This window comes from Passer domesticus, chromosome 2 (genome assembly GCF_036417665.1).
Source record: "Passer domesticus isolate bPasDom1 chromosome 2, bPasDom1.hap1, whole genome shotgun sequence".
NCBI lineage: Eukaryota > Metazoa > Chordata > Aves > Passeriformes > Passeridae > Passer > Passer domesticus.
The window spans coordinates 28780479-28794547 of NC_087475.1; the positions used below are offsets into that span (position 1 = coordinate 28780479).

The 14069-nt window shown below is 39.3% G+C and overlaps 1 long non-coding RNA gene across 1 annotated transcript; it reads right to left on the bottom strand.

The window, feature by feature from the left end:
* Positions 1-9433: 9433 nt before the first annotated feature.
* On the bottom strand, positions 9434-12317 carry LOC135295275 (uncharacterized). Its single transcript, XR_010357315.1, has 3 exons — positions 12090-12317; positions 9669-9764; positions 9434-9519 (listed from the first exon to the last, which is right to left on the bottom strand). It is a non-coding gene; the product is annotated as an uncharacterized LOC135295275 (long non-coding RNA).
* Between the last annotated feature and the right edge of the window lie 1752 nt (positions 12318-14069).

Consider the following 14069-nt stretch of genomic DNA (forward strand, 5'->3'; position numbering starts at 1 on the left):
TTATTATTTATAATAATTTTTCAACAACATGAAAATACGTGGTGTTAAAGTGAACTTCATTACCTGGTGCAAAGTCAGACAAAACTGCTTGCTAAAAATACCATAAAAATTAATTTGAAATTCAGTTACCTGCCATGAACTTGGAAGAGTTCAAAAAGTGGGTTGTAGCAGCAAAAAAAACCCTTGTCAATACAAAAAAAAAAAAAAAAACCCATCAGACAGTTTACATTCATTGACTCTCCTTTTGTGTCACAGATTCAGAGCAGTTTGGCAGTGTTACTGAATCGCCAGGGTGTGTCAGCAAAGAGTTGCCATGCTCTGGATGGTGTCCATTGGGCTTGTAATTCTGATGGTGTCCATTTGGATTGTAATTCTGGCATCCCGGTGGTGCTTCAGAAATTAAGCATGAGTATTTGATTTTAATTAAAAAAATTAGTGAATTCGAAACTCTTCCATTAATTTCCTGCTTACCTCTTTCTTTCAAACAAATCTTGTGACATTTAGTGAAGTCTCAAATATACAGAAGAAGTGACAGCAAATTAATCAAGGGGGGAGCAGTACTGAGAACACCTGCTGTTGTGTTCACCTGCATCTGTACAACATGTGGGAAGTTGAGATTGTGTCCAGATACCAGTTACTTGAAAGCATGTAAGAGTTCTGACTTTCTTATGTTCCTATGGGAACTGCTTTTAGAATCTTCATTTATAATCTCTCTAACTTTGCTCTTTGAGAAGGACCCAGTTAGTCCAGCTTAGCACTAGGGATAACCTCTGTTCTGGTGTTCTAAAACTAAAAAAAAATGTTTCCTGACTTTTTCCTTACTTTTACAAAAAAGACATCAGCCATCATGGTTTCACTGGCTCAATGTATGATGCAGGGCAGTTGCTGGGCTCAGTGACGTGCTGTGCATACCCAAGGCACTAAAGAGTGGGTGTGCATTCCATGGTTTTGCCAAGTAGCTGCCGTGATAACTTTGGAATAATTTTGTTTTGCATGACAGTAACAAAATAACAAGAAAACATAGGGAAAGGGAGGGAAACTCTTCCACCTGTCCACAGCTGCAAGCACTAATAATTCTCAAAATCCTTACTGTGACAGCATTTGACGATGAAGCAAAACAAAGTATCCTCAGATTTATGACAATTGCCTACAGCCTATGCCTAGGAAATCAGCTCACTGATTGCTTATAAAGACTGGCAGCAGATAACAAATGCATTGGCCTGGATTACATATTTAGATGTTTTGGATGGCACAGATTCCACAGTTTGTGAATTTGGAGAGAGAACACTAGATGTGAGTCCAAGATTGAAATTGCTCATAATCTCCTTATTCTGCAGAAATCATATGAAGGCAAGACTGAAAGCAGCTACTAAAATTTAGGATTATATATAAAAATACAATAATTTCTGGTTTGGAATTAAGATAAGAACATGTTACATCATATTAAAACCACTATTAAAAGATTTTGAAATGCCTTCAGAACAGTGTAGAAGAAGATAATTTCAATTTCATATAAACTAAGAAAGAATTTGTGAGTCAAAGCCAAGTTTCTCCCCCTTAAAAAAATTTTTAGGTTCATTTACCCACACAGAGGTATCTAATGTATTTGAGGCATCCTTGAAAATCCCATCCAACTCTTTTCTGAGAGGAGACAAGCCAGAGAAGTGTGGATCTCCAAAAAGCAGTCTAATAGAAGATATTATTTGTAATAGAGGCTAGAAGCTGTATGTGAAAGGCTTATCTATTTTTCCAAGTATATTGTCCAGCCTAATAAAAGATGCTAGAAATTTTGCCTTACCTGTCTTTTGACTATCACAGCAAGAGCAACATCACCATTCAGTGATCCAGCTCTTTCAGTTCATGTCTTATTTCTAGGGGATGATTTTTCCTAGGCTTCTGTGAGGCTCTAAAATGCCTACGTTAGCTTCTTTCTCATTTTTGGACATCCTCTGAGTTTCTAAAGCATGATCAGCTTGTATTTAATTTATCTAAAGATTCCAAAGAGGCATATAATTTGTGAGACAGAGAAGTATTTTGCAGAGTCTGGATCTAGAGAACAGATCCACGCTTCTCCCTGACTTCATAGTGTGTGAACAATAGCTGTGGTCATGTCCCCTCCTCTTTCTTTAATCAATTCCATTGCTCTCACTCTCAGTGTGGCTGAGAGTTACCCCAAAGTCCTGGTGCCACACAGCATATCTAGGTAGAACTAGAATCTTTATCTTGATGGTATTTTTCTTTCTGAAGGTCATAGTAAGTGTAAACCATTCTTCCTGTAGGTTTGCTTTGCCAACTTCCCGGTCAACAGCCAGATGAGCATCAGTTGGCAGAGAGCCCAGCCAAGAAATCCAGTGGCATCCTGGCTGGGACCAGCAACAGAGTGGTCAGCAGGACCAGGGCAGGGATTGTCCCCCTGTATTCAGCACTGGTGAGGCCACACCTCAAGTTCTGCGTTGAGTTTTGTGGCCCTCACTACAAGAAGGACACTGAGGTGCGGGAGTGTGTCCAGAGAAGGACAGTGGAGCTGAGGAAGGGTCTGGAGCACAAATTCTGTGAGAGGTGGCTGAGGGCACTGGGGCTGTTTAGCCTGGAGAAATGGAGGCTGAGGGATGACCTTATCACTCTCTACAACCCCCTGAAAGGAGGCTGTAGCCAGGTGGGGATTGGCCTCTTCTCTCAGGCAACCAACGACAGGACAAGAGAAAATGGTCTCAAGTTGTGCCAGGGGAGGTTTAAATTGGATTCTAGAAAAAATTCCTTCACTGAAAAGGTGAAAGGCATTGGAATAGGCTGTCCAGGGAACTGATGGAATTACCATCCCTGGGAGTTTTCAAAAGGTGTGTGGATGTGGCACCTGGGGACATAGTTTACTGGTGGATGTGGCAGTGCTGAGTTGGCAGTTGGACTTGATTATCTTAGAGGTCTTTTCCAACGTTAACAATTCTATGAGTCTATGAATAAATGCTTAGTAAAGATTATTTTGAAGTCGCAAAAGAAGATTCTGTGCCTTTCTATTCACAACTCATGCCCAGAGTCTTCTGCCATCAGCACGTAAGGCAACAGGAAAGCTCTCAGAAATCCAGACATAGTTAGAAGTTACCCCAGAAGGCAAGAGACTCCAGGTAAGAGATGTGTGCCTCACTTCACTAGTGTAATGGGGGATGTATAAGGAACATTATTCTTAGCCGCAGCAAAGGGAACTTGTTCGGAAAGACAGAGTGGGATCTATGGAGGAAGATCAGTTTGCTATTAGGGCTTCACCCAATATACCTTACTTTTATGCAAGATGGAAGCAAGCTTACCTTGTTGTTCCCTCTGGAGATCATGTGTTTCTCTGGCCTGCTGCCATCCAGAAAGAACAGGGCTGACCAGAGCCACACCAGGGATGGGAAAGCTTCACAGCCTGGTGTATAGCACAAGCTTCATCCTCCAAACCACTGCTGGCATCTCTTGTGCTTTCCCGTGGAAGCCAAGACAGGGCACAGCATACGTTGCTGAAATTGGTTTTCAGAAGATAGATATTCAGTGCAGATGCTGATTACAAATAAAAGAGCAGAGGAAAACACTCAAAGGACTACAGAAGACAGGTCTGGCATTCCATATGTTTGCACTCTGCATATTTGCTTTTGTCTGGGAGAGCCCTTCCCCAAGAGAAGTCCCCAACAGATCTCCATCCTCCCTCATTGCCTGCACATACCCTAGAAAAACAGATTACAGGCACTTCTCTCTCCTTCCTCCCCGTGTCAGCTCCCTCATTCCCAGCAGTCACACTGGAAAACAGGTTGGCCACAGCCTTGCCCAGAGGCTCCTTCTGTTTCCTTTGTTGCCTGGCCACAATAAAGGTGGCTCAGAGACAAAAGGGATTTGGTAATGTTATTTTGCAGTATGCCAAGTAATAAAGACTAAAAATCATCAAGACCCCCTCTGACAAAATGGACTTTTTAAAGGCCTGGTTATTTAAGCCAGGTTTCACTTTGCATTGCCTTGCTGGGACACCACACCTTCAGGTGTGTGTCTGAGTGACAGAAACAGAGAGAGATATTTGTGATGCTTGCCCTTGTATATTTAACCCTTGCAAACACATCTGCTCACTTTGTACCCAGGAATGAATGCCAAACAGTATAGAGCTTCCTTAACAGCCTCTAACAGTCTGCTTCTTCATAGTCATACTATACCCAACAGTTCTTTTCATCAACCATGTCTACTTCCCAAATTCTTGTGTCAGTCCCTCTTGCACCTTGAGGAATTTTGCTTCCATCTCATCAAAGCCCAAGGGGCTGCAGAAGCCTAAGACACCAATCCAGAGCTCTTCACCCCTGAACCATTTTTCTGACGGGATTTTTCTTTGAGGAAAGGTTTTCTCCTGGGCAATAGAAAGGGAACAAAACTTGTGAGCTTCCTGGTTCTTATTAATAAACCACTACTTGAGATGAGGAAGGCAAAGCACTGCCTTTCTCCAGCTTTGTTCTGTACAACCATCCTGCCTTCCACCCTCCACCAGTGGTTGAGACAACTGGGTACCAGTCAGAGCTTGTCAGAAATTTGGTAGACAGCTGAGGCAGTTTATTTTCTAGCATTATCTCCAGCTCAGCTGAAATGTGTTATCTCCCTACTTATAACACAAGCCAGCAGGAATCCTAATGGAAAATACTGAGTAATTTGTCAGTTCAGGCTAGCAATGCACACAAATGTCAGATCTGCCACAGGGAGAAGCTAGAGCTCTGAGCTGTTTTGTATTTCTGAACACGCTCTTGCCACAGTGCTACATCTTAGTTTTCTTAGCAACTGCTTAGCTGTGCCTTTGAATCAAAGATGATTTTTTTACAGTAGATACATTTCATACTGGATGTGAGACTTGCTTCCTTCAAGTGTCAGACTGTTTCCAGCAAAAGGAAGGAGGCAGGTGTAGAGCCCACCAAGATCAGATGTACAGAGGAATAGACTAGGGTGCAGAAAAGGATGAGAGGTCATCACAGAGGATGAAATTACATGTATTGAAAGACTGGCAAGAGTCTTCAATTTGTTTCACAGTATGGAGGTTATCTGGCAGCTGAAAAGTTTTTATAGGGCTGGGAAACTCAGTTGTACTCTGTGGAAACTTCCTCTTGTTCCTGGGCATTTTTTGTTAGCAGCTTTTTGTAAGAGACACTGATTTGGGCACCAACCATCTGAGCCATGCTGGTTCTGTACAACCCTGAAACATCTGACGCCATGTTTTCACTACTGAAGGTACCTGTGCCATGCACTTAAACCAGTTCTGTTATTTCTCAACACTGATAAAGTACATTTTAGAGCAGACAGCTGCCCTGTTCAATTTCAGTAGGTTTTCTCACATGTATAGGACACTGGCTTTGTCTAAACTACAAACCCATGGACACCTTCCATGCTGTCAGGTGCAAGAGTATAAACCTTGCTTAATATCCACACAAGATCTCAATTCACAGTTCCAGCCTTCTCCTGTACCTTGGTTTGGAAGGAGAACTAAGCATAAAAATCAGCTGCTTGTCCTGAATTACCCCATCCATATCCCTGGGCTGGACATCCAGAAGCCACAAGGCAAGTGGTGATTGGCTGAGATATGGACTGAGGGATGTAAATTCCATGACTGAGTAGTAACAGAGATGGTGGGAGAAAGGGCACAAAGGTTTTGGGATCTGTCCCTTAGAATTTATCAGCAGCTGTTAGTGCTTGTGCTCTGGTTGGTATAAAGAGTCACGTCCATGTTCAGGACCTAAATTGATGTAGAGGTATTGCTCTTATGTTCCTTGTGTTCTTGATGATGAGTACTGTACTCTTATATCATTATTTCCTTAGTAAGAGGAGATGCTTATTGTTGGGCTTTTTTCTTGCTTTCTTTTTTATTACCTAAATCTCTAGTGTCCAGCTTAATTTCATTCTGTGACAATAAAAATTTAATTTATAAAAGCTTCTAATTATTTAAAGAAGCTTCAAGCATGACACCAGTCAAAATTAATGTGAAAAGTTCAGAAAAAGAGCTTCAAATTTACTGGTTAGTACACTATGCTTTTTTTTTTTAACTAAGTAAAGAGAAAGTCAAATTATGTAAATTGGGAAGTCTCAGAAATTAAATGAATTTGAAAAAAACTATAGGTTTTTAAATGGAACAACAAGCCCAACAGTGGATATACACATTTGATTCATACACACATAAAAAAGCACATTTTGTGTCATTATGAGGATTTCATGAAGATTTAAAAATCTGGCTAGGGACTCAATGTACTGGCTAGTAAATTTTCCTGTATAAGTCAGAAGCAGAATCAATTTTTCTAAAATGCCGTCCCATTCTTAGCAATTGGTCCTGAAGGGGTAGTTTTTCCATCCATACATTCTGCTTTCTAGAGGGTGAAAATTATTTTCATCCATTTTAAAACAAAGCACAGTCTGCCAAAGCATAGTAACAAGATTTCCAGTGCAACACAAACTGAACTCCTTATGAGCTGGTATCTCAGAGAATTTAAAAATAATATTTTCATCTCCACAATTGTCATTATTCTGATCATTTCCAATTCATGTACTTAACACTCTAGTCAATCCTTTTGGAAAAAAAATTAATTCCTAATGGAAATATTCCTCCCTTGCTTACAATTCCCTGTAGCAAAATGCTTCTCTGCTGGAAAAATATGTCCTAGCTGGACCCAGATTTCATTCTTGTCGAAATTGTAAGTGGAATTTGAAAATGCATTTCTCATATGCCTTTTGGTTTCTCACCGCTGCTTTTCCCCCATAGGGTCTCTCCCAAACTATCTTTTCCTTACTCTTTCTGTGTTACCCTTCTTCAGGTAAAATCTCAAATCTTATAAGCCTGTCGTGACGGAGTGCGACTAAATATTGGCTTTCAATTTTCAGGATAAAATTTCAGTTTAGCTTAATAAAATGATCTTTTTCTCTCTGAAAGTTTAGTGGTAAAAATATAAAGTTGGAGGAAATGGAGGACAAAGATGGTTTCATTCTCAGAAATATTTCTCTCAGAAAAAAATGTATCAGATTGTGTCCTACAAAATCATCAATTCCATGACATTTTCTACCTCTCAGGAAAAACAATGGCTGTCTTATTTCTGAATCACTTGTTTGTTAAGCTGTAGTAGGTGATAGCTTTGCAACTGGTCTGTGAAGACATAATGAGAAGTGAAACAAATGGTCTCTTTATTTTTATTGCATTAAAAGTCAGTTTTAATTGGTCAATGCCAAGCACGCATTTTGTTCTATGAGAAATTGAGAGAGCTGCTATTTCTTTGATTCCAAAATTAGAAATCTAGTCTCCAACAGTTTCATTAAATACCTATAAAACTAGCACTAGCTTTCGTTCTTCATGAAAAATATATCTATGCATCAAGTTCATCTTTTGACATAAATTGTCTATCAGCATTTGACCGCACAAGTCACATCTAACTCTCAGGTGTAGCCAAGGCATAATTTGTGCTTAATTTACAGGAAAAAAAAAACCAAAAAAAACCATGTTACAGATATTTCAGAGTGTTACATGTTCAGAAGCATGTTTTAAGCAGGCATCATTTGTAAAATATTTATTTTAGATCCCTTTAGATCTAATTTTAGAAGGAGGTTTTGCAGCAGATGCAATACTTGCTGCCAACAGGAGCAGCCATGTTACATAAGACCAAGGTTTCTTACGAAATTCAGTAGATTTTTTAGCAAGATGACAGCTGTTTTTTCTTGGCATTAGTGATTACAAATCCCTAAGAGAATGCTTCGGAGGCTTTATGACAATCCTGGCCAAAAACATAATTGAATGAGACCGACATTCACATTCTGCAAAAACCAATTTGCTGAATACTTGTCATGTTCCATAGTTAGCATTGCCGCTTTCTGGAAACAAGAACAGACATCTCTGTCAAGTGTCTGCCAAGCCTGTGTCACAACTTTAACAATAGCAAATCCACAGTAGAAACGGCTGGTTGAGGAAAGCAGCCACGTGATCACCTGTGTGGCAAACACCATGTGAAATGCCCAATGTTTCCCTCCTTGTCTCCTCAGTGACCCAGTGGAAGGCTGGGACACACATCCCTTGCACTGGGATCTGCTACAAGGTGTGATGGCAGGTTTGCTCTAATGTTTTAGGATGTGTCCTCAGACAAAAATTCCTTTCTTAATCCTGAGTAATGACCCAGATTGCAAATATTAATGAGTACTCCAGCACCTGGACTGGGACTCTGAGGTTTCTGGAATTCAGCTCTGCTTATATTGGTTTTTTGATTTCCACCAGTGATGGAACTCAACCCCTGTCACCTGATGGGCTGTTGAGACTTGAGAGGACTGTGCCAGAAGCAGGTGTTACTACTCTGCCAACCACTACAGCTTCTGCCATTCATTTCAATTCCATGACTTGAGTGCAGCAGAGAACTAAAATATTGCTGTCTTTGGAACTTCAAGCATCAAGTAGAATGGATTTCTTTGGGGTTTGATTTAGATTCATTCTCCCAAAACTGAATTTATCTCCTCTTTGTGGTTATCCTAGAAAGTGAGCTGTGTTAGGGGAGGAAGTGGGATTGGGCTCTGGGGCTTGAAGGAATAACATCTTCTCTCAGCCAGGTTTCTGCCAGGAATATGGAAGCACAGCACAGAATCTATTCCCTCCTGGAACAGAGTGTTCCTTGGATATAGCTACTCATAAAGGTTAAGAGGGAACATCTCTTGCTGACTTATGGATTCAGTGGTAGAAAAGGTAGACTTTAGCCTTTATGACCATGATTAGGCTATGTTTGGTAAAAATATGTACAAGACCAATATATACCTGTGGAATAATACCTGTGTAAATCTGAGCTATGTATATTTAAAATGAATACATTTTCTAGATGAATGTTATTCTAAGTCTGTCTCAAAATATATCAACTTACCTTACAGGATCCCTAAATACTTGCAGGAGGCACATCAGTGATAATTTGCCAAAGCCTGATGCATTCAACCCAACCACTAGCAAACAAAATTCCACAAAACCCTCAAACACAGGTATATGCATGTGGAATAATCTTTAACCTAATGAGCCATGATCCTTGCATAGCATAGGCTTTAGTTATTCTGACAGAGTGAGTCACTTTTACAGTGTTAGAATGTAAAAGGAGGGCTGAGAAATATTTATGTGCTGGCCAAGTGTTAACTGCTGCTGAGTTTAAAACTGACAATTACATTTTAACAAAGTGTGGACAATTTTATTTTTTTCCTATCCACTCCTTTGCAAAAGGATAACAAATATTTGAATGGTAGTTCTTAAATATCGCCTGGATTTATGGATTATTGTGTTCTGAAAATGTATTTTTGCTGTAGCATGATGCAGATCTCTGTGAGAGAGAAGTGAAATAGTGTGCAGTAGAAAAGCCTTACTTAACATAAAACAAATAGATGTTGGATTCCAGAATTTCCTTAGATCCTAGGGTTTCTGCCTTTAGATGAATTCTCCCATGAATCCATCCCCTCTGCCCTCATTGTTTGGTTTTGTAGATGGGGATTTTCTTTTGGGTTGTTTCTTCGGGTTATTCTCATTATCTGAAAAAAGAAATTTTGTTCAGCACCCATGAAGTTACCATAACCAGTCCATAACAGTGACCATGAACAAAACCCTTGGGAGCAACTGCTGCAGAAGTACCATGGTTTCTTGTCTTTCTGAAGGTAAAATCTTGTAACAATTTTCTTACCTGTTCCTGTCGAGTGCAGCCAAAAGATGGCAGCATTTTACTCAGCATCGGGGTGTAGCCTTGGGATTAATAAGAGGCTGCAGCTCAACACCCTTTCTGAGAGGAAGCAAAAAAAAAACTTCGAATGGAGTAGACAGAATTTCGTTTTAATCCTTGCTGAATATTAACCATACCAAAATGTGCTTATACTGTAAATAAGAATAATTGCTATTTATTTTTTCAGTAGTTTAACTTAAAACTCTTGAACTATTATTTGGAGAGATTAGAATCAGCTTTATCTTCCGCATATTTTTGTGTCTCCCATCAGCTCACAGCTGTAGTCAGTCCTGAAATTCCATCTGATAATTTTGGACATGTGAAAGGAGAGATGTAGAAAATTTTGCTAACTCCATAGGAGTTTTCTCTGCAGTTAAACCTATATAGATTTTTTTTGATTGTTTGTTTAATAATTACTTGCAGAAAACTTTCCATTCCCATGAGATGCAGATCAGCATTATTTCAGTCACAGAAATGTAGAAAGTGAGGCCAATTATTGGAACACTGGCTGCTGAGAATTTTAAACTTTCTGTGGTTAAAGGCACAGACCCACAAGAGAACACTGCAATTGACCTGAAGCTGTGGAGAAGGCTTCCAAAATTGATTAATAGCACTGGGATTATGGGTGTGTAGTTGGTTAGAAGTGTGTAGTATCACAGGGTGGAAAACTTAAAGTTTGGGGATTTAGAATATAGAAATAAATAAGAAGCAAGATGGATGTTTATGGGTGGAGGCAGATTGTTCTTTACCTTCTTCATGGGTTTGGGTCATGTTTCCTAATTGGACAGAAAATTCCACATTGCGGGCTTTGAGAGATCAGTTATTGGGTTAAAAGGGAAAATAATCTAGGTCTCATTTCTTAATTGGATAGTTTAGTCTTAAAAGACCTTGTAACAAGAGATAGTTGGCCATTTTATACCTTGCTAATGAAAGGCTGCAGAACTATTTCACTGATAAGAGATAACAAACACCTGAGTCTGAACATGAACTACCATCTCAAGTGCCTTCAGTCCCGACCTTGAGAACCCCCAGCCAATAGACCTTCTTAACTGGTGCCCTCTTGGCATCCTTAAATTGGATATCTGCATAATTTTTCCAAATGCCACAAAGCATTCCTTCAGGTGTGAAACATATTTGAAACCCCAGCCTGAAGTGACTCATGATGTACTAGAACTTTGTGTACATAATTGCCTTTGATTCTAAGCCACATTATAAAGGGAGCTCAAACATTTGCAACTAGCTTTACAGAGCAGGCAGCTTAGCTGACACTATAAAACACATCAGGTTGTTTATATCTTAATTAGTAAAAAAAATAATGGAGTCTTTTCTTTTTCCTCAAGGTTTTTTTCCTCCCCCAAATTTATCAACACTAATGGTTCTGCTAAAGTCCTTGCAGTTACTTTCCAGATGACATCTTTCAACCTCATGTAGGTAAACCAGCTAATCAATACCTGGAATAATACATGCACTTCATTAATGCACTTAGATTTAAGGGTGTTAGTGTGCAATAGCTTGTCTAGCTTTCTCATAAAGCCTTTCAGAGTCACTTGGTTAATTCAGATGATGAAAACATTCTTCTCAGGTCTGCTGTCTCTGCCTTGAAGGTCCAAAAGCCTCCTGGATACTGATTGACATTTTGAGGCCTATCAGAGTAATTAAGAGGGCTGAAATTTCCATTTGTAAATGCAGCCCTGGTGTTGTGTGCTGAATACTTCATGTGTGATGCTGGTAGGTGTCTGCACTTGTTGATATTGGATCAATACACCAGTGCACATGCCTGCACTTGCAGCAATGGCACTCAGATAAAAACTGTTCATGCAGCCTGGAACTCATAGATCATCCATTACCATCACTACTGAGCCCCCACAGGGACTGTGGGCAACAGGTTGTCACCAGCACCATGCAATAAATCTTTTTATTTGCTAGTTTTCATCATCCTTTAACACTAGGGAAAAAAATGCTTTCAGCTTAAAACAAATGGCAGGCTGTTTTGTAGTGGAGAAAAATATTATTACATGTGAATGTAAAGATTTTCAGCTGATCCAGACAGACTGTGAGAGACCAGCTAAAGTTGCTTCTACTAACAAGCAATAGTTTCGAGCTTTCAGGAAATTATTTTATAAGATGCTGCAAAAATTGGTCACTCTATTGAAAAGTTTCTTTATACTTTATTGATGGCAGAACTTTTTAAATATGAACACTGCATGTAAGAGGCTCCTCAACCCCTATTATCTGTAAAACTCACTCAAGTTTACATGATCATTGTATCTTGGCTATAGAGAAACTGAAAATAATCAAGGCAAAGGGGACTAATGGTGTGAACAATCATTCATTGTCCTGAGGAGCAGAAGAAATTAAGGGGTTCAGTAAGTCCTCATCCCTTACCTGTGATCTAGCCAAGATGATATAATCATCTGCTTTTTACTCCTTGAAGAGTCTGACTACAACCATGTTGATGGGGGGTTTTCTTTTGGGTTGTTTCTTCAGGTTTTTTTCTTTGAGACAAAGGAGAATAATATCACTCATGCACAGAGCTTTGGCCCTGTGAGGTTAAACAGTCAAACGCTGGGCTGCTGAGGGGATGTCAGGGAAAACAAGCAAGGCTATGAGTTCCAAAAGGGTTAATAAATCAAACTCAAGTAAAGAGATGTTAGAAAGTTTTCTACACAATCCATTGCTTTTAATTTGGTTATTTTTAACTGTCAAAGTAAATCTGAGAGTAGCTGTGACTGTTAGTGACACTGAAATAACAGTCTCAGTGGAAATAAAGTCTTGGCACATGGAATGAGTCAGTCCATTTGAACATAATTTTCAACACAGGAAATATTGTCTAGAGATTTATTTATGGGCAGTGAGCATAAAGAGTCTGTCCATTTGGCCAGACTCAGCTTCACTTCCATTCCCACTGGAGCCAGAGCCTCCAGTGGGAATGGAAGTGAAGCTGAATATTGAGGTCTTCAGATCTCCAGCCACAAATGGAGGCTTTCTTTTCAGAAAGAAAGCAAAGCTCTGGACACCCCTCTTTCTGCAAAGCAAAAAAACCATATTATTCTTTATGCAGACTGGAGAACTCTTCTCCTTCGGTGTGGTTTTTCTTCCATTTGTAACCTAATTCCTCCCTTTCCTGAATATGACTCACACCAGAGTTGATGGAGAACACATACAGACTTGATGCAATTTGACCCAAGGTTTCTACACACATAATTATTGGGAGTCTTCCATTGGGATCCATTGGCATGGCAGCAACCTGAGAAGGTGAAAAATGGAAAATAAAATTATTCTAAAACATTTTTCTATTTCAAAGTCTTGTGCTCCTATGTGTATATGTATCTACTGTGTTCCACCATTTTGATTTGGACATAAAGTCCTAAAAAATGCCACTTATGAAAAAATCTTTGGTATATTTGGTTGCAATTCCAAGCCTGGCACCAAAGCAACTGGACAGAAAAATGAACTCCTTTCCAAGTTTTCATGTCACTCAGGTATTGACTTAAGAACCTGATTTTCTTCCATCCGGAAAAATAAACTAAGTTGATGCACTTTTTCTCATTCCCAAATTTTATTGTGTATGTTTCAATGGGTTGTTTTGTGACAAGCACTTCAATTTCACAAATACCCATATATACAACTTCAGAACTACTGGAGAAAACTGACAGACAGCTCTGAAGATTCATAGATTTAATCCAAGATTTTCAATGCTTACATAGTTTGTTCCTCATTTGCAGCCTATTGCACCTAGAGTGTTTTCCCCACTGGAACAGAAAGCAAGCCACCTTTTATTTGTGTGGAATCTGAGTAGAGGGTGCCATAGGCATGACAAAATTTCACTGCTGATTCTTGTTTCTCCATTACTTCATCCCTAATTATAATGGATTATCAAGAAAGAGATGTTATAATTCCACCTCAAAGTTCTACTGACTTCATTAGCAGCCTGAATATCCATCAAGGACAAGATTTCCAAGATTTCCATTTATTATGAAGAATAATAGCTGCTTTCTCTTGGTCTTCTCAAGAGGACTGTCAGAAGAACATCTGCAGTTTCTAATAAAAAGTGAAAGAGTACTGCTCTAGTTAAGTTGAGAAATAAAAGCTAGTAAAAACCTCCTATAAATTGCTACATTCCATCTGATTAGCAAGAGATTACATTTTCTTTTGCTGTCTCTGTGCATTTAGCTTTCCTCACAGTATTTGTATTAGCAGTACAGCTAAAATGGGCACTTAACCAAATTACATGGTTTCAGTCATACATTTCTATTAGGATGAACTTTATATAAATTAGTTAGATGTACTCTTGATGATTTTGTGTGACTCCAGCTGCTAATTATAAGTGGTGGTGGCCAGCAGAGCAGGGTGAGATCATGTCTC